We start from the raw sequence: 18,883 nt of genomic DNA on the forward strand, positions 1-18,883 counted from the left end.
CCATCTTGTTTTCACTCTTCTCGCGGTGCATGATCGCGAGAAGAAAGACGTGATCGCGCGACCAATGACATTACTGCGGGCGCGAACTGTCGCGAGACAGCGCAAATGGCTACCAACAATCCAACATCTTGTGGAGAACGCGACCGGATCGGGAAAACTTGTCGGCGAACGCGGGGATTCAGGTAAGGCGATCGCGCGCGAGAGAGAATGTATTATTTTACAGCGCGAGCAAGAACCAAATTATCTCTAAGCTGCGGAATGCGGAAATTTTGACATTTTCGCGCTCTCCGTGGAACGTGAAAATGTCAAATTATCGCAATTTCCGCGAGCGGAACGGAAATTTAGCCCAGGCCTACAATTAACACGAACAGAAAAACAAACCAAAACCTCAATTCTCCAAGAAGAAGGTAGCAGGTCTGAAGCTCAGACATGCCGAGAATTCTGTGAACACAACTCAAGAACGGAGAATGGGCTCAGACATGGCTGGGCACTGCAGCAGTAGTAGCAATAACTCGCCAGAACCTGAAGGAACTTCTGGAGACAGTGGACTTGAATGAGTACGTACAAGTAGAGACTGTAGACACCAGGGTTAGTTCTCCACAAAAGTTATATGAAATAACACTTCGGATGGAGGGACACATACCAAGAAGAGTGAAAGCACTTTTTTGGAAGAGACTTTCAAAGGGTTATGATATACTTCTAGCAGAACAGGACTGGCCACCAGAATTTGTCAGGGAGTGTTCACATGGCGAAGACATCATTATGCCAGCCTTCTCCAACTATGTTCCAGTACATTTAAAATATACTTATGCCAGGAAATGGGCAGATGCCCAAGCCCCAGCATTATACAAGAATCATGTAGGATGGGATGAGGACTCACCTCACCACAAGATCCAGTTAAAAAATCAACCTACTGCACAAAGGCAGTACCCAATTAACCAAGAAGCTAAAAAACAGGTCAGAGAGATTTTAGATCAACTTGAATACCAAGGGGTGATTGAAAATATACATCATCAATGAACAATCCTGTGTTTCCTGTTTCCAAACCAGACAATACATATCATCTAGTTTTGGATTACAGAAACCTGAACTCTTGTGCAAAGACATTTGCAGTGCAAAATGCACATAGTACAGCATTAATGAATAACATTGTGGGCAAAAAATTATAAAACCAAATTAGAAATTTCTAATGGTTTCTTTTGTCAAAACATAGCACCTGAAAGTAGGTACTTAACAGCTTTCTCAATAATGGGGACCCAGCGTCACTTCCGTCGACTCCCACAAGGGTTCAAGAACAGCCCGGGGTTATTCTCAGCAAGAGTAACAGAGTTATTACAAATTCATGATGACGAGGCATTGTCATATGTCGATGACATCTATCTGACAGACGATGACCTGGATAGGCACTGAAACAGGGTGAATACCATTATATTGGGCTTCGCCTCTGAGGGTTACAAATTCAATTTCAAGAAATCAAGAATTGTCCACCTCAATGTCCTTTTTCTAGGATATTAACTTTCAAGTGAAGGTAAAAGCCTGGCAGCTAACTTTTTAGAAAAGTGTGCGCTGCTCCAACCTCCAAAAACGCTGAAAAACTTACAGTTGATTCTAGGTTTCCTGAATTTTGGAAGAATTTCTATTCTAAATGACACAGAAAGGGTTAAACCTCTCTATGAATGAATCACACCCGATTTCAAAAATTGGACAAAGGAACACACAGATATTCTGTGTTCACTTCAAGCTGACATGTTAGCAACAAATCACTTACACACGCGTAAACGTACGCAATTTAGTGATCCGAATCATTCCGGGTCAATGCGGATTCACCTACTTAACTTTTAATGAAGGTGAAAAAGTACCAATTGCATACAAATCACATTTGTATACACTAGCGGATCAGAAAAAATTCTGACAGCAGTTCAAACCGCTGTAGCAAAAGAAAGTGCTCTAGCTCAGGGGAAACGCATTATTGTTGTAACTCCAATGCCAGCCTTAGAGGCAGTTACAAAAGCGAGCATTCCGAATGCAAAAGCTTTACATCCTCGAGGGATACAATGGTTTAATTCTCTTGCTGCAACAGATGTTGAATATCTTTTTGATCCTTATTTAAAAACACAAGCATTCCTGCAATACGAACACAAGTGCCTACTGAGATTCTCCTTCTTGACCAGTACGAAGTTATAATTTATACTGACGGATCAGCACAACCCGCTACGGAGAGTAAACACGCGTATAGTGCAGAACGCGCAATCGTTAAAGGTCATATGCGCGAATGTAAATTCCGACCAATGGTCACAAAAACACAATCTCAAGGAGATTGTACAGCTCAGCGAGCTGAACTACAAGCATTCAAATTGGCACTTGAAAATACGGATCGCGAATTCCCCACACTCATAGTGTGTGATTTTTTTTACTGTGTTCAATCATACAATGAATATTTACAGAATTGGCTTCAAAATGGTTTCAAAGATGCAAAAGGTGGCACAATCAAGCATAAAACGCTTTGGGAACAAGTAGTTCAGTTGCAAAACGGACTACAAAACACACACGTGATACACACGCTGAGTCATCAACGTGATGGCGTTCACGTTGCAGGGAATTCATTGGCTGATGAAGCCGCGAAGGGGGCTGTGCAAAAGGCTTCCGGTGCTGTGATCACTCGTTCAAAAACAAGAATAGACAGTGAGATATTATTGGCTGTCAATGCTTCAAGCAAAGGCAGCGGTGCAGCATTACTTAAGAAGTTTCCACTCAAATACTCATATATAATTGATGCGAACAACGTTACGTTTGCTCGAAATCCCTGGAGTGGGGGATAGGGTAATTCCAAACATGGAACGTAGATTAGGACTAATACAGGCAGCACATGAAGGGATAGCCTCTGTCCATGCAGGTGTTTCCGCCACAGTATCTTCATTAAAACAGAGATATTGGTGGCCCGGCATTAGGAAACAGACCAAAAACTATGTTTTGGAATGTGAATATGCCAGAAGATGAAAGTCTCTACAGTGAAACGTCCTGCGCAGACGCCCCTGTTAATTTCAGATAAATCATTAGCGCGTGTTTACCTGGATCACTGCGGTCCCTTGCAAAGGGATGGTAACTATAAATACATCATGGTCGCACTGGATTCATGCTCAAGGTTCCTATGGATGTGGTCTCTGTGCTCAGCTGACGCTCAAACTGTTTTAAAAGATTTTTGAGTCTTTATCTGCACATACTCAATTGGCACACTACACTCTGACAAGGGTCCTGCGTTTAGCTCTCGAGCTTACAAAGAAGCCATGGCCAGTTTGGGCGTAGCATTGTGGTACTCCTCTCTATTCCATCCTGAGGGAAATTCTGTTGTGGAAAGGAAAAACCGGGACATAAAGCGGTCTATAACAGCTAGGGTATTAGGTTCAGGGGATGGGTGGGTCAAACATCTTTATGGGGTCCAACGCTCATTAAACAATTTGCCAAGATGTTCTCTAAGGGGTGTCACTCTATATGAGGTCCTGTTTGGGACAAGAATGTGGGTCCCATATCTTGAATGAAAAGGCACAGTGGTGGAAAATAAACCATTTTAATATCAAAGATCGTTTGGCTGTTTTACAGGACTTAAATGAACTAAGATCGAAACAAAGCAATGTGTTCCTGAAACCAACCAAAACTGGGGAAAATCCAGCCGTCCCAGCAAGGCCTGTCTGGATCCCAAGGCTTGGGGATCTCGTCAGAGAAAAGATCGCGGACAAGAAGGAATTTGGGCCTTCTTACAGACAACCAGTACCTGTCCTAGCCATCTACGGATCAAGAACAGTACTTCTGCCACCCCTTGCTGGTAAAAAGGAGAAAAGATTTGTGTCCATCAACCACATCAAACCACACTATGTGGCAAATGCCGAACAGTAGGCCAAGTGGACTCCGACCAAGTAGCAGACGCACTCCTCTAGCTACTATCCAAGAGGTTCAAACTGAAAGACTCATCGCCTTCGAAGAGTCAGAAGTCAGAAATGAAGGACTAAGCAACAATGCTATGTAACTCGTTCCTCTTGAAACCCAAAGAACAGTTTGTCCTGATACACCTGCCTACATCAATGTAACGCGTGATCAACTGGTTCCAGCGATTCCAACGAATCCTGATGCAATTCCAACCATTAACAGAACTGCCTCTGGCTATTTCATTAACTTTGATACGTTTTCTGAGGATCCCAGCGAACCTGAAACAACGCCAACAAAAAGAACTTTCAAAGAACAAGCAACAAACATTTTTCATCTCCTGAAAAAGACTTGTCTGGTTTCACCATGGATTGAACTATGGATTGTTTCTGGAATATTTTTCTTTCTGCTTTGGCTATCTTTAGTAATGACTATGAGTATGCTGATAAATAGAAGATATATTCAAATGGACACAGCAAGTAAAAAAGCGAACTTACTTCTGAAACCACACAAATCATCCCATCGTGAAGCAAGAGACTTGTCAGCAGTGAACATCACAGCCGTTCCTATAAAATATGGTATAGTTTGGGACAAAACTGAATATGACATATTCGGCCCGTCTGAACTTTTGAAGATTCCACACTCATTAAGTGACTTTATTACCTCTAGTACCTTTTCTGATGATTGGGACTGCCAGACTTTTAATAACATGATGTCTGATCTAGAAAAATCAGCTGCATTCTCTAATCATGATTTAGAGGGTTCATCAGACTATGAACAGCTTTATTGTTATAACCACTGTGGTCATCATTTGTTGCATAAATCTGGAACACCTAGAAATGTATTTAAGTATAACCAATGGGAACATTGTCCTACACCACCAAAGGGTAGCTCAAAAAAGTTTGCAAAGAAGTTTCCATATTTTTCAGGGTTCAACATATCCAATCCAGAAACGTTTTATTACAAAAATGTGAACAAAACAGGAACGAAAAATATGTTAACCTGCAGCCTTTATTACCCAACTGTCTAGACAGGATTTCGACTTTTGGAAAGACACAATTGACACAAAATCTGTCTGGGGTACAAAAGATTGGCACGTGTAGGGGATAGAAGCTTTGTTTAGAGCCTGTATTATCCCACAGCAAATAATGTTTTTGAATGACACTTTCCAACAAACGTCTTGCCTTGGGTTAGCCAAGATCAAAGACTTGAACACTCCGTCCATACCTGCACCTGAAAGTAATAGCACTACACAGCGGGAGGTCAACGTACATACTATTTTACATCACAACAAATCAGATCCTGAATGGAACAAATGGTTGCTCTGGCCCATAGACACAAACAACTGTCAAGAACGATTCCTGAACAAAACACACGGTTTCACTATCAATAGGCCAGACCCATGCTATGTTTAAAGACAGCATCCAGGGGTAGAAACAACATACAGTGTAGGAAAATTATGCCTTGATTGGCTCCAGAAATCTAAACTAGAGGATGTGAAACAACACTTATCTTTACCTAAAGAAGGCGCAGACTTTAGGGATTTCTTGCTAGGTCCAAGAAAACCACGTCAAAAACGTTTCATATATGCCGGTATCTACGCTGCTTATAATTAAATATGGAATATTACCCAGGTAGAAATTGCAGAAAGAATACGAGAAATTGATCGTATTAATTTAGATAAATCTCTCGCTATAGTCGACAATGGGTTAACGACTCTGTCATCCAGGATATATTCATTGCGCAACATTGTATCCACTGCCATAGACATTATGGAACAAGACTTGGTCATGCTGCAACAAGGCCAGTCTCAACTACGTTGCTATTAGGCTGGACGCTACAAAACTTGTGTGCAGGCTATGTGCCTTGGCGTTTTATCAACACAACGTCTCTGTTTTCAGAATTCAATCTCACTGATAAACAGTGACGGGCCCCCAATGGCGAGAACCGCCTGCCTTTCCGTGGCGGCAGAAAGGCATGTCCCTGCACATATGCTAATATGTCTCCCAGACACCGCCACCATGTTAACAGCTTTCCCGCCCGGTAGGCAATCAGGTGGATTGCCTACCGGCAGAAAACAGGCACACTGTCTTTCCGTCCACCGGGGTCCCCCCCGCCATGGTAATGTGGCGGGGTGAAATTACTATGAGCAACAAAACAAAACCACAACAAAACAAAAAAGATAAAAATTGATCTACTCCCCAAACGTTAGCCCTATAAAACCAAAACTCACATACAGAAAAAGCAATTACCCTAATTAATTATCAATTGATAAATTAATATTAATGATTAAATAATTATTAATTGATTAAACTTAAAATACTTTATACCCTCTAACCCTATAACGCGCACAACCCACACCTAAAAATCATTACACAATTTCCATTATTAGTTTAAAAATAAAAAACTCATCTCAATTAACAACTACTTATAATTAATTAAAAATAAATTACTTCCCACCCATTACCACTATAAACCCCACAACTCACATCTAAAATTGATTACACAATTACCATATTTACATTTTAAATATCTAATTAGCATGGGGGGCGTGGCCAAGCCGCGGGCTAAGATGGCCGCACGGTGTTGAAGCTCCGCCGTCGGCCCAGCACAATCACATATGTTCCCGGCATCCTGACGCGAGTAATGGACGGTGGGCGCTGCCGCTACACCCCCTGACCCCCGAGGCACGATCCGATGTCGATTGACCCACGATTCCGCCGGCGGCAGCCTGGAGGAAGATCAGAACCGGTGACCTGCGGATGCAAGATGGCGGCCTAGATCGGCGATCCGGAGCGGCTGTCGGAGCGGTGGCGGCCGGCACGTAGACAGGTACCGTGAGGGGGCTCAGGGGGGGATCGGACACCTGGGTGCAGTCTGGACGGGGTCTGCCCTGTCTCCCCCACTGCTGCTGGTACGGGGCCGGCCGGGCGCTCGGCAGTAGGCCAGTGCCGCTGGGGCGGCCTCGCTCGCTTCCATCCCTCGGATTCCTCGCTGTTCGGACGAGCGGGGTCGGGGGGGGGAGCGGGACTGCCTGCTCGCGCTGGAGGGGGGCGGGCTGGCTCCCAGTTTGGACCGGGCGCTTGGGTCGTTCCTGCCCCGTACCCCAGGCCCATCTCTGGGGGCGCCTTGTGCTCCAAGTGCCGGGCGGGCTGGCCTCCTTGACCCTGCGCTTTGGCCTCCGGTTACATGGCAGAGTCCGATGGGCCTACAAAGCTGAGAGCGGCGTGATCTCCTGCTCCCGTGCCCATTGGGGCTGCTGAGACTCCGCGCAGGGGATCCCTGGTCCAGCCCAGAGGGTTGTCTCCGGGCGGCCTGACCTGCACACTGCAGCGACCTGCACCCGAGGCTCAGAGGGGTCGGGGCAAGCTTGATACAACGGGTGTGGCTGCGACATCTGGAGACCCGCGTCTAGTGGTTGTGGACTGGGCTCCCTGGCGCCATCTCGACGGGTAGCCAAAGCTGATCCATAGAGGGCTGGCTGGAGTCCAATCGTATGTGCTGGGGCATGGGTCGTAGGGACCCGAAGCAGAAAACGCTGTCGTTTGACAAACAGGCTGAGCAATCATCGGAGAGGCCCCCTGACATGGCAGCGCAGGGCGGGGACATGCCCGGTGGGTCGGCGGCTCGTGCCCCATCGCCAGACTGGTTGCAAGAGATGAGAGCTGGGTTTAAATCCATAGACAGTCGCTTCGACTCCTTGGACAAAACGCTGGAAACAATGGGTGCCAAGATTCAGGCCCATGATCGGCGACTGGATGAGGCGGAGGCCAGGATTTCAGCCATTGAGGATGGCACTGCACAGGAAACCAAGCGCATAGATAGAATGGAACGCATATTGAAAGAAGTGGCCATTAAGAACGAGGACCTAGAATCGCGCAGTCGTCGCAACAATGTACGTATTACTGGGGTCCCGGAGTCCACAGCGACGGGCCGGCTGGACGTGTTCGTGGAAAAACTATTGACTGACATCTTTGGGAGAGACTCCTTCACATCGGGCTTTGTGGTTGAGAGGGCACATCGCTCCCTGGGGCCACGGCCTCAACCGGGGCTCCCTCCTCGCCCGCTGATAGCCCGCATCATGAACTTCCGGGACCGGGATACTGCTCTACGTCTAGCCAGGGAGAAGGGGGACATATCTTGGCAAGGTTTGAAGCTCTCATTCTACCCTGACTTTACCGCCATGATCCAAGAGGCCCGTCGGAAATACGCTGGAGCGAAGGCTGCGCTCCGCAATCTCGGCCTGAAATACGGCATGCTCTACCCGGCGCGGCTGCGGGTTGAGGTTGACGGCCGGGTTAGGCTATTTGACAATCCTACTGCGGTGCAGGACTTCTGTCGCGCCTACCGGCCGAATAAAAGCCCTCCACGGGGTGGCGGAGGTGGTCAGTCCCCCCCACCCAGTGGATCGGCGGCCAGCCAGAATTTGTTCACGGGTTCTGGGGTTGGGTGAGGCGGCGCCTATGTCTGAGCTGAGTTTATCTCATCTAGTGCAATATGGGGACTATGGACGATCTTTGTTAAATTGTTCTACATTGCTGGGTTGATGTCGGGTCGTTGCCACCCCCCCTTGGTGGAAACCGCTGGGAATCATTTTGGCCATGATGCTCCGTTTGTTACTGTTTGACTGCAATTTTCGAGTCTGTTTGGAGCTCCTTTTTTTGATTGCAGGTTTGGGATTGCCTCACGTTTTTGTGGTATGGCTCGGCGGGGGGAGGTGGGTTGGGGTAGGTTGCTTAGATCTCAGAAACATTTCTTGGTGTGAACTGAACTTGACGCTATATGTTGGTGATGTTGTCCCCTGGGTCCCACTGCTTTGTCTGATGTTTAGATGGCTCGTATAGGCTTGACTGAGAACCCCATACACTTATCGTTAATGTCTTGGAACGTAAGGGGCCTTAATAATCCCCGCAAAGGCAGGCAAGTGATACATTATCTGAATAGACATCAAGTTGATGTTGCCTTTATTCAAGAGACGCACTTACACTCCACTAACAACGCCCGTTTTGCGGTGTCCTGGGGCACACACAGGTACTTTGCCAATTTTAGTAATTATGCCAGAGGAGCGGCAGTGCTGATTCACAAGAGAGTCCTGTTTCATTGCCAGCAGTTTATTGGGGACAGGGAAGGGCGCTACTGCATAGTGAGAGGGGTGATGATGGGACACAGGATCATGCTGGTGTGTGTGTACGCTCCCAACACTGACTCCCCGGACTTCTTCCACGCGCTTGCCGCCCAGCTCACGACCCTGGAGCCAGCTATGCTCCTGATGGGCGGCGACTTCAACCTATTGCTAGATGTGGGTTTGGATAGTACCTCAGAGGCCGCTGACTCTAGGCCCAGGGCGCGGCGCGCCCTCAGAGAGCTCTGTCGCCAATTTTCCCTGATTGACATATGGCGCAAACGCAACCCTGACACCACCAACTACACACATTTTTCAGGCCAACACAACACCTGGACTAGGATTGACTACTGGCTTCTTTGCCCGGGTCTATCCTCCTGGTTCCGAATTTTGAAGACTTTCCCTAGAACATACTCAGACCACTATCCGGTTTTACTGTGTTTGGAAGTTCCTCGCCCTGAAGGTTTTGAGCGACAATGGCGTTTCCCGGGTAGGGCGCTCTTAGACGACCTATTCTGTCACGAGGTTACTGAGGCGATTGAGGACTATTTTGCGCTCAACACTGGCTCGGTGGATTCTTGGGCCGTGCTCTGGGAGGGGTTTAAGGCATACATTCGGGGAGTTTGCATAGCGAAGCATGCCGGGGTCTTAAAGGCACTGCGCGCGACGCTCACTCAGCTGGAGGTGCAGTTAGAATCGATAGATGCGGAGGCGAGACAAGCAGCGTCAGAAGACGTGTTTGCTAGGCGGCTGCGCCTCCTGTCCGACTGTAGGGAGGCCGCGGATAGAGAGATTCTATATCTAGGCAAATACCACACTGCACGTCGTTATGGGGAGGGAGACCGGCCAGGGCGCACGTTGGCACAGGCTTTGCGACCGCCGTACAGTAAGTCCTTCATAGCTGAGGTTAGGGGCGAAGACGGGGTGCTCCGTACGACACCCTCAGAAATCAGGGATGAGTTCCTGGCCTACTTCTCGGCGCTATACACGACCAGACAGAGTGATAATTCTGCGGCGCGGGAAGACTACTTATCTGAAATCGCTCTGGTGTTTCTGGAAAAGGGCATGCAGGAATTCATGGCGGAGCCCATAACGGTGGCAGAGGTTCGAGGGGTGATTAAAGTATTGCGAGGCTCCTCGGCCCCGGGCCTCGACGGCTTATCAGGCGATTTCTATAAGGCATTTTCAGATCTGCTGGCACCCAAACTTATCGAGGTGTACGCTGAGGCCTTGGAGCGAGAGACACTCCCGCCCACTCTTAGCGAGGCGGTCATTGTGCTGCTTCGCAAACCGAACAAAGACCCGGCGTTATGTGAGTCATACAGGCCCCTTTCGCTATTGACCCCCCGGGCATGAGAGAGAAGAGGGCAGCGAAGGGTTGCAGCAGCTTCTGGCAGTCATGGCGCTGTTCTGGTGTCAGGGTGGCGGAGAAGCAGACGCCCTCCAAGGAGCCGTCTTGGCCCGAGGACCCCAGGAGGTCTGGTAGGGGCTCGGAGTCACTTTCGCCCCCATCGTCGGTAGCCAGCAGCAGGCTTAGTTCAGTTCGGGCAAAGTGGGGCTTAAGCCGGTTGGCGTGCAGGACCCGGAGGGGGTTCCTCGGGGACTCCATGTCGACTAGGTACGTGACGGGGCTCTTCTTCTCAACCACCTTGAAGGGCCCGGTCCACTTGTCCTGCAGGGCACATGGGTCCACGGGTGACATGACCCAGACTTGCTGGCCCGGCTCGAACTCGATGGTTGAGGCATTTTCGTCATACCAGCGTTTCATGTCTTCTTGGCTGGCTTCGAGGTTGGCTTCTGCCAGGGCCCGGAACTTCCGAGTCTGGTTCCGCAGGGTCAGGAGGTACCGGTAGACGTCAGGAGGGGCATCTTGGACTTGCGCCTCCCAGCCCTCCTTGACCAGGCTGAGGGGCCCTCGGACGGGGTGCCCATACAATAGTTCGAAGGGGCTGAAGCCCAGGGATTTCTGTGGTACCTCTCGATAGGCGAACAGGAGGCAGGGCAGCAGGACATCCCATCTCCTCCTCAGGGGCTCTTCTAGGCCCTTGATCATCCCCTTCAGGGTTCTGTTGAACCGCTCGACCAGTCCGTTCCCCTGGGGGTGGTAAGGGGTGGTGAATTTATAGGTGACCCCGCATTGTTGCCAGAGGGATCTCATGTACTTTGAAATAAAGTTTGTACCCCTGTCGCTCACCACTTCTCGGGGGAACCCCACCCTGGAGAAGATGCCCATCAGGGCCCGACCCACCACTGGAGCTGTCACGGTGCGGAGTGGGATGGCCTCGGGGTATCCGGTGGTGGGGTCGACCAGTACCAGGATGAAGCGGTGTCCCAGGGTGGTTCGGGGGTCGAGGGGCCCCACGATGTCGATCCCCACTCGTTCGAACGGGGTGTTGACGGTCGGAAATGGTTGTAGGGGGGCTACCACTCGGCCCCCAGTCTTCCCGCTAGCTTGGCAGGTCGGGCAGGACCGGCAGTGATGGTCCACGTCTCTTCTCATTCGGGGCCAATAGAAATGGGTCACTAGGCGGCTGTAAGTTTTGTCCCGCCCGAGGTGTCCGGCGAGGGGCACGTCATGTGCCAGATCCAGGAGGAACTCTCGAAATCGGAGGGGGACCACCAACACCCGGCCGGCCCCTAGTTCGGCGACTTTCTGCTCGCTATACAATAAGCCATTGTCCCAATAGACCCAGTGGGTTCCCGTGGGGTCCCCCGCAGCCTGGGCGGCCGCTTGCTGTCGGGCCCCCTCGAGGGACGGGCAGGCCTTCTGCTCTTGCTGGAATTGTTCGCGGGTGGGGCCCCCTTCGTGGCGCCAATGGGCCAGCTCGGGGATCTCGCTGAGGGAGGCGGCCTCGTCGGTAGAAAGTTAGGATGGCCCATCCTCCTCGTCAGGTTCCTCCGTGCCGGGGGAGGGTGATAGTTTGGGGCCCGTCAGCTTGTCGGGGGCCGTGGCAGCAGCTGGTCGGGCGGTCCTGGACCGGGTGGTGGCGCAGGCCCACTCGGGCAGTCCTAGCATCCCCAGATGCTCTCGGCGTTCCACCTGGGCCCAGGGGGAGCTCTCTAGGTCATTCCCCAGGAGGCAGTCTACTGGGGCGTCGTCGCGGACAGTTACTTTTAGGGTGCCGGACACTCCTCCCCACTCGAAGGGGATCCTGGCCATCCGGCACATGCTCTCGGTGTTGTCCGCGGTCCGGACAGGTCATAGGACATGCGGCAGGATTTGTTCGGGGGTCACCAGGTGGCAGCGGACAGCGGTCACACTGGCCCCAGTGTCCCGGAGGGCCTCGGCCCGTCGTCCATTGATGGTGACCCACTGTTGGTACTTCTGGGTGTTGCTTGGGATGGCAGCTCGGGGCACCATTTCTTGGGAGCCCAGGCATACAAGCGACATGGCAGCTGGTTTCCACTCGGGGGACCCTCCGTCGTGGTTTTCCTCCTCGTCTTCTCCCTCCCCCAGGGCTGCGGCGGCTATTTGCCGGGGAGGGGGCCCAGCGGTCCCGTTCTGTCGGTTCACGGGGCAGGCCGGGTCGCTCGCATAGTGGCCGGTCTGCTGGCAGCCGAAGCAGGTCACTGTTGGTCGTGGTCCAGGCCGTGCGATAGGAGTCCCCCTTCGGCCCAGGGTCGGGGACGTGTGGTTGGTGGCTTGGCCTCGTGGCGGGCTTCTGGGCGGCCCGGCCGGGAATTCTTGACTGCGGTGGGACCCCCCTCCTCCGCCTCGCTGGCGGGGAGGTCCCGTGGTACTCCGTTGGTAGTCCCCCACGGGGTTCCGGGGGACCCGGGTGTTGACCCATCAGTCTGCTTCGGCGGCGAGCTTCCGGGGCTCGGTCAGTTTACTGTCCAGGAGGTGTTGCCTTAGTTCAACAAAGCAGTTGTTGGCGAGGTGCTCCCAGACAATGAGGTCGAACAGTTCATTGTATGAGGTGACCTTGCTTCCTTTTATCCACCCTTCCAATGCTCGGCTGAAGAAGTCCACGTATTCGACCCACGTGGTACCGGGGAGCTTCTTGCAGTCCCGGAAGCGCTGCCGGTACATCTCGGGTGATAGTCCGTAGCGTGTGAGTAGGGCTTCTTTCATGTGGTCGTAGGATGTCATCACCGCGTCGGGGAGTTGCAGCAGGGTATCCCGGCCCTCGCTGAGGAACCTCCCCCATAGGCCGGCACCCCAATCCTTCCGGGGTACCCGATGGGAGGTCATGGCTACTTCATACGCTCGGAACCATTGCTGGATGTCGTCATTTTTATAGTACTCCTTGACGACATCCTTGGGGATGTGAACCTTTGGCTCGGTCAGTGGCAGAGCGTCCCGGGCTCCGGGGGTGCTGGTCTCCCCCGTTTTAGCTTTTAGTTCAAGTTCCTTGAGGCTCCTCTCGTGCTCAAGGGTTAGCCGTCTCTCCTCTAGTTCCCGATGCCGTTTCTTTTCCTCGATTTCCTCTTGCAGCCGTAGTTGCTCCAAGGATATTTTCTTCTCCACCAGTAGGAGCTCACCGTCCAGCCGGAGTCGGGCGAGGTCCATTTCGTGTGTCCGGACCCTCTCCCGTTCTCGCATTTCTTCGTGGGAAAGGCTGGTTTCTGGGACGGTTCGCCCCCCATCTGTCAGGGTTGGGGTCGGCAGGTTTCCGTCCCGGGCCGAGGTCCCTTCGGCTCGGGGTGGAGTGGTCTCGGGTTCTGCCCAGGCTTTCAGGGCTTTCTGCATTTCTTCCTTGGTGCCCAATCCTGTGGTTGGAATCCCTTTGTCCTTGCAGAATTGTTTCAGTTCTTTGTGGGTGTATTCTTCCAACCTTTCCGGCTGGAAGGTTGCGGCCACGGTTGCCTCTTGGCCGTCCATGGTTCCTTTTTCTTTCCGTCTGGTTAGGTAGTGGGTGCGTTACTTGCCTGTACGATTGCGTCTGGCTCGGATCCCGTCGCTGGCCACCAAATGTTGGAGGGAGGGCCACCGGGGAGTCGGGGAGACTAATCCGGGGCACCTTCCTACCGCAAAGTTATAGCCGAGCGCCGCTGAGAAGCCCCCTTCGGGGAGGTCTTTCTCCTCTGATCGCACTAGGCCCAGTAACACCACCACACAGGACTCAATATCAGTTACTTGACGTGGTTCTTTATCAGCAGTAGTACGTTCAATATTTACAGTGGGATCGAGTGATCCAGTAAAAGTCTCAATGTCCTTGGAGGAATAGGGTAGCGGGACAGTCTTAGTACCAACCAGGTACGGGAGGGCTCTGCTCCAGACCTTGAGTGCTGGTCTCAGAGCGGCTCGGACGTGGGGAGCCGCGACGGCGTCTGCAGGGCTCGGGTGGTAGTTCCGCTTGGGTCGAGCCGCGACACAGTCAGCAGGGCTCCGGTGGTAGGTCCGCTTCGGTCGAGCCGCGACGAGGTCAGCTGGGCTCTGATGGTAAGGTTCAGCAAGGTCGGGCCGTGACAGCGTCAGCAGGGCCCCAAAGGTTCGTGAAGGTCTTTAAGCACAGGGGAGCCGCGACGTCGTCAGCAGGGCTCAGAGTGTGGGTTCAGGATGAGTCTTCTTCCGTAGGGTCAGCCGCGATCCAATCAGCAGGGCTCTTGACTCCAGGATACAACTGTTGTCCTGTTGTCGGGTCGCCCCAGATATAGGACTGGAGCCCTTTGATGTCCGGACCCTTGCGCCCGGAGGGGGCGGAGAGGCCGGGTAGGGAGCGGCCAGACGCCCAGCAGGAGAGGCGCCAGGCCCCAGAGAGCTGTGGGGCGATCGCACCTAGGTGTGGAAGGACGGTTGGGGGTCCCATCGATGCTGCCCTCCGCCGGGAGTGGGGAGGGTTCACGTGGTATCCCCCGGGCCAGGGGTTGGCGCCTTGATGTCGGGCCTCTCTGGGACAGAGGCCGGGTGAAGCGGGGTCACGCAGGTGGTCACGTGGAGTGACGTATAATCCAAAATGGAGGAGCCCCGAGGTGCATGGGACCTCGTGCGGCTTAGCGAGGGGAAACAGGACCACACCACGAGGCCGGCTCCCACAGGCACTTTCAGGAGCGACATCTGCACAGAGGTCTCCAGTTCCGGACGGGTCCCCTGTTGGTCTCCCTCTATGCCGACGACACCATACTGTATGTCAGAGAGCCTCAGTTGAACCTGGCTCCTCTGCTCCGTGAAATACTTCGCTTTGGGCGCCACTCAGGGTTGGGTATCAACTGGCATAAGTCTATAATTTTCCCATTGACTAGCGGCACCTCTCCTTGGCAATGTGAGTTTCCGCTGGAGTGGTGCTCTGAATCGGTAAGATATTTGGGCATCCACATACACCAGAGCACGGACGAAATTATCCGTCTTAATTATGGATGCGCGATTGCGAAGCTTGAATCGCAGGTGGACAGTTGGCTGCGGCTTCCGCTTTCCATGGCAGCTAGAATCGCCATCATAAAAATGATAGTGCTCCCCAAATTTTTGTATCTTTTTAATAATATCCCCATTCCCCTCACCCGAAACTTTTTCGCCTCCTTGCGGTCCCAGTTGATTCTATTGGTCTGGGGAGGAAAACACCCCCGGATCCGCTGGAAGATTCTTATGCTTCCGCACGACAGAGGCGGCTTTGGAGTACCGGATTTGTACTTATACTATCTGATTGCTCAGTGTGCCCATGCCTATTCCTGGTATCACCCTGACGCACGGATTCCATTTCTTCATCCGGAGGCGGACTTTGTGCTCCCGGGCCGCTTGTCCGCGGTATTGCCCAGGGGCGTGCCTAGAAGTCTGGTGGATATTCAAACGGTGTCCACCACCAGTTGGGCCTGGAGTAGGCTGTTGCGCTACTTGGAACAGCCCATTTTATACTCCTCGTCCCTCCCATTGCCGAATGAGGGATGGCTACCGGTCACTGGCGAGAAACTTGTGCAACGCACCTTAACGAAGTTTAACCTCACCAAGATCGTTGAGTTATACCCAGGCGGGCACATATTCTCGGTATCGGAAGAGGCGAGCTTCAGTGATGCCACTTTCATGGATAAATTCATCCTCAACCAGCTTTATTTTACAGTTTGGTCGGAACTTAAGGGATTCCCCCTTGAGCCGGCTTCATTCGAGCTACTTACTCTCCTCATTGAGAATGATACTGGTGCACATATAGTTTCTAAACTGTAAAGGCTATGTGTGGCACAGATTCCCTGCTCGGATGACAAACTACGTATGGCCTGGGAGGAGGATTTGGGTAGGCCCATCACGGAAGAGCAGTGGTCAGCCTGCTGCAAAGTCACAAATAGGATATCGCTCAATAGTCGCCACAAACTTCTACACTACAGGTTTCTACGCAGAGGCTACATGACTCCAGATAAACTCCATTCCCTTGATCCCAGGCGACCCCACACGTGCTGGAAGTGTGCCTCACCTCATGCTGATTTTGCCCATATGACCTGGACCTGTCCGAAACTGCAACCATACTGGGCACAGGTACACGAGGTCCTGGGGGAGATGTTGGGGCTCACACTGGTTCCTACCCCGGAGGTGGCGTTGCTGGGATACACGGTCAACTTTCCCAAGTCAGTTAGGAGGCTGGCGTCTCTGGGCTTTCTGTTAGCAAAACGGGAAATAGCTCGGCGCTGGGGTAGCAGGACGGCTCCCACGGCTAAAGCGTGGCTTACGGCCATGGCGTACTGTAGCCTGAACAGCGAGGTTTACTCCAGTCTACTTCCCACCATAGCCCGGCCAAAAGACATCTGGGGCCCATACAAAACATACATCGCGAGTCTGCCGAGCTCCACCCAAGCACACTCCAACTCAGGAATAGTGCCCACAGGGGTAGGTTAGGACTTGCAGTGGAGAGGCGGAGCGATCTGGTGGGCCTTGGGGTGGAGGTGAAACTACGGATTCCTTCACTGCGGGTGTAGGACTATGGATAACGCATGGGTTTGACATGGCAAAGCTGAATGATGGGCTCTAATGAACTAGACGGATATGGGGGGGCTCAGTGCTGCAATGTTTGCTCCCATGGGCTCTGACGGATTATACTGCTGTGATGAAGAACAAGAAGTTGCTGCCTGGAACCAGGCTCTAGTATTGTTTAAGGGCAGGGGGACATTATTATCGAAATGTATTTTTCACACTCAAGAGAATTGTATTCAGCGCAGAGATCTCTTTATTGTTTGTTTACGAAATATAAATAAAGTTTAAAAAAAATATATATATATCTAATTAGCATTATTTAACAAATAATTATTAATTAATTAAAAATAAATTACTTCCCACCTGTTACACCTATAAACCCCACAACTCGCTCATAATGAAATGGCACAATGAACATAATTAATTGCCAATTAATTAATAATCATTAACAACCAATTAATAAATATTTAATAATACATCACTGCATACAATTAGAACTATAAAATCTAAATTAAATACATATTACTAAATAAAAAATAATCATTAAGTTATTATAATTAAATTATTTCCCACCCTAGTCCCCTATAAACCCACAACCCGCTACAGAACTAAAAAACGCAAAATTTAATTTAAATAAAATTGATAACTACTAAAAATGTAACATATATTGCAAAACAAAAAAAATACGTATACAAAAAAATAGATCACATAGATTTAAAATACATACTAAAATACATAACACTAATTAAAAAATCGATATTTTGAGCAACGATATTTTTACAAATGATATTTATGACTTTGATATTTAAAAAAACAATATATCTTACCTTAAAGTTGATATTTTTTATCACAATATTCTTGCTGTCGATATTTCTGTGTCATGATGTTTCCAACTCGATATTTGTGCAGATCGACATTTCCAACTCGATATTCTGTCTGCATACCACCCTATGACGGATTCTGCTGATCCTAGTAAGTACATGTTAAAGTCTCCTACCACTACCCTGTGGCTGCAAGATATTGATAGCTGTTAAGACCTTGCTCGTCCTGTTTTTGCTTGCCTGTTTGTGTGGATACATCCAATGACAATTGGGGGTGCCCTCCTGCAGTTGCCTTTATTTGGAGCAGTTACAATCACAAAGATATATGCAGGCAGGACACTAACGAGCACTTTTAACTCAAGTTCCAGGGATTTGAGTATGAGGATGGAGACTTCTCCCAAAGAGTGCCCCACTTTGTCAGATGGGATCTCCACTAAGAAATTTGAGGAAATATTGCCATTGAAAACTGCCAACTTTCCTGCAAGTGAACAATGTCCCTTTTACTAAATTCTTCCATTTCATCATTATTGGTTGTAAGGTTATTAAGGCTACAGATGTTCCATAAGCAAAACTACAAATCACACTTCAATGTGGAAGCAGTAATGCTATTACTAATGGCTTTGTGCAGTGGTTTGTTAGATTTCAGTGAGAACTGGGGGCAAAAAAGGATGCTCTGTAGGCCGCACGTTCTTCATTGATCGGAATTGGCTCCATTCCAGATCTTGGGATTTGTGGTGGCAACTGGACTTGGCTAGGACCCATGGATATTTTGGTTTTGATTATTTATTAATGTTGAGTCCCCATTCTGCTAAAACCATGGAGTGGTCATCTGCACATCTTGCTATTTCAGAGTCATGAAACAGCACTTTAGTTGTCTCCTTCAGGCAATCCTTTGTCCCTTGAATAAATGCAATACAATCAAGATCTTTGGATTCAAGTGAATCCAAACCAGAGAGAGTTGAGCACAATTTGAGTAAGTTATTTCATAACGACAAGAAGTATATTCGGATTCCAATTCAGGCTCTCTCCTTCCTGGTACTCTGGGTTGTGCTTCCCAGAGGAAGTGTAATGGCCATGTTTGCCTTTCTGGACCATGATCCTAAAAACACACTAGCTGAATGTGATCTGGATTTCCTTTATTCGGGGCATGGTGCTGAGAAGCTGCTGCAGGTGAGACATTGAAGC

This window comes from Triturus cristatus, chromosome 5_1 (assembly GCF_964204655.1).
Source record: "Triturus cristatus chromosome 5_1, aTriCri1.1, whole genome shotgun sequence".
Lineage (NCBI taxonomy): Eukaryota > Metazoa > Chordata > Amphibia > Caudata > Salamandridae > Triturus > Triturus cristatus.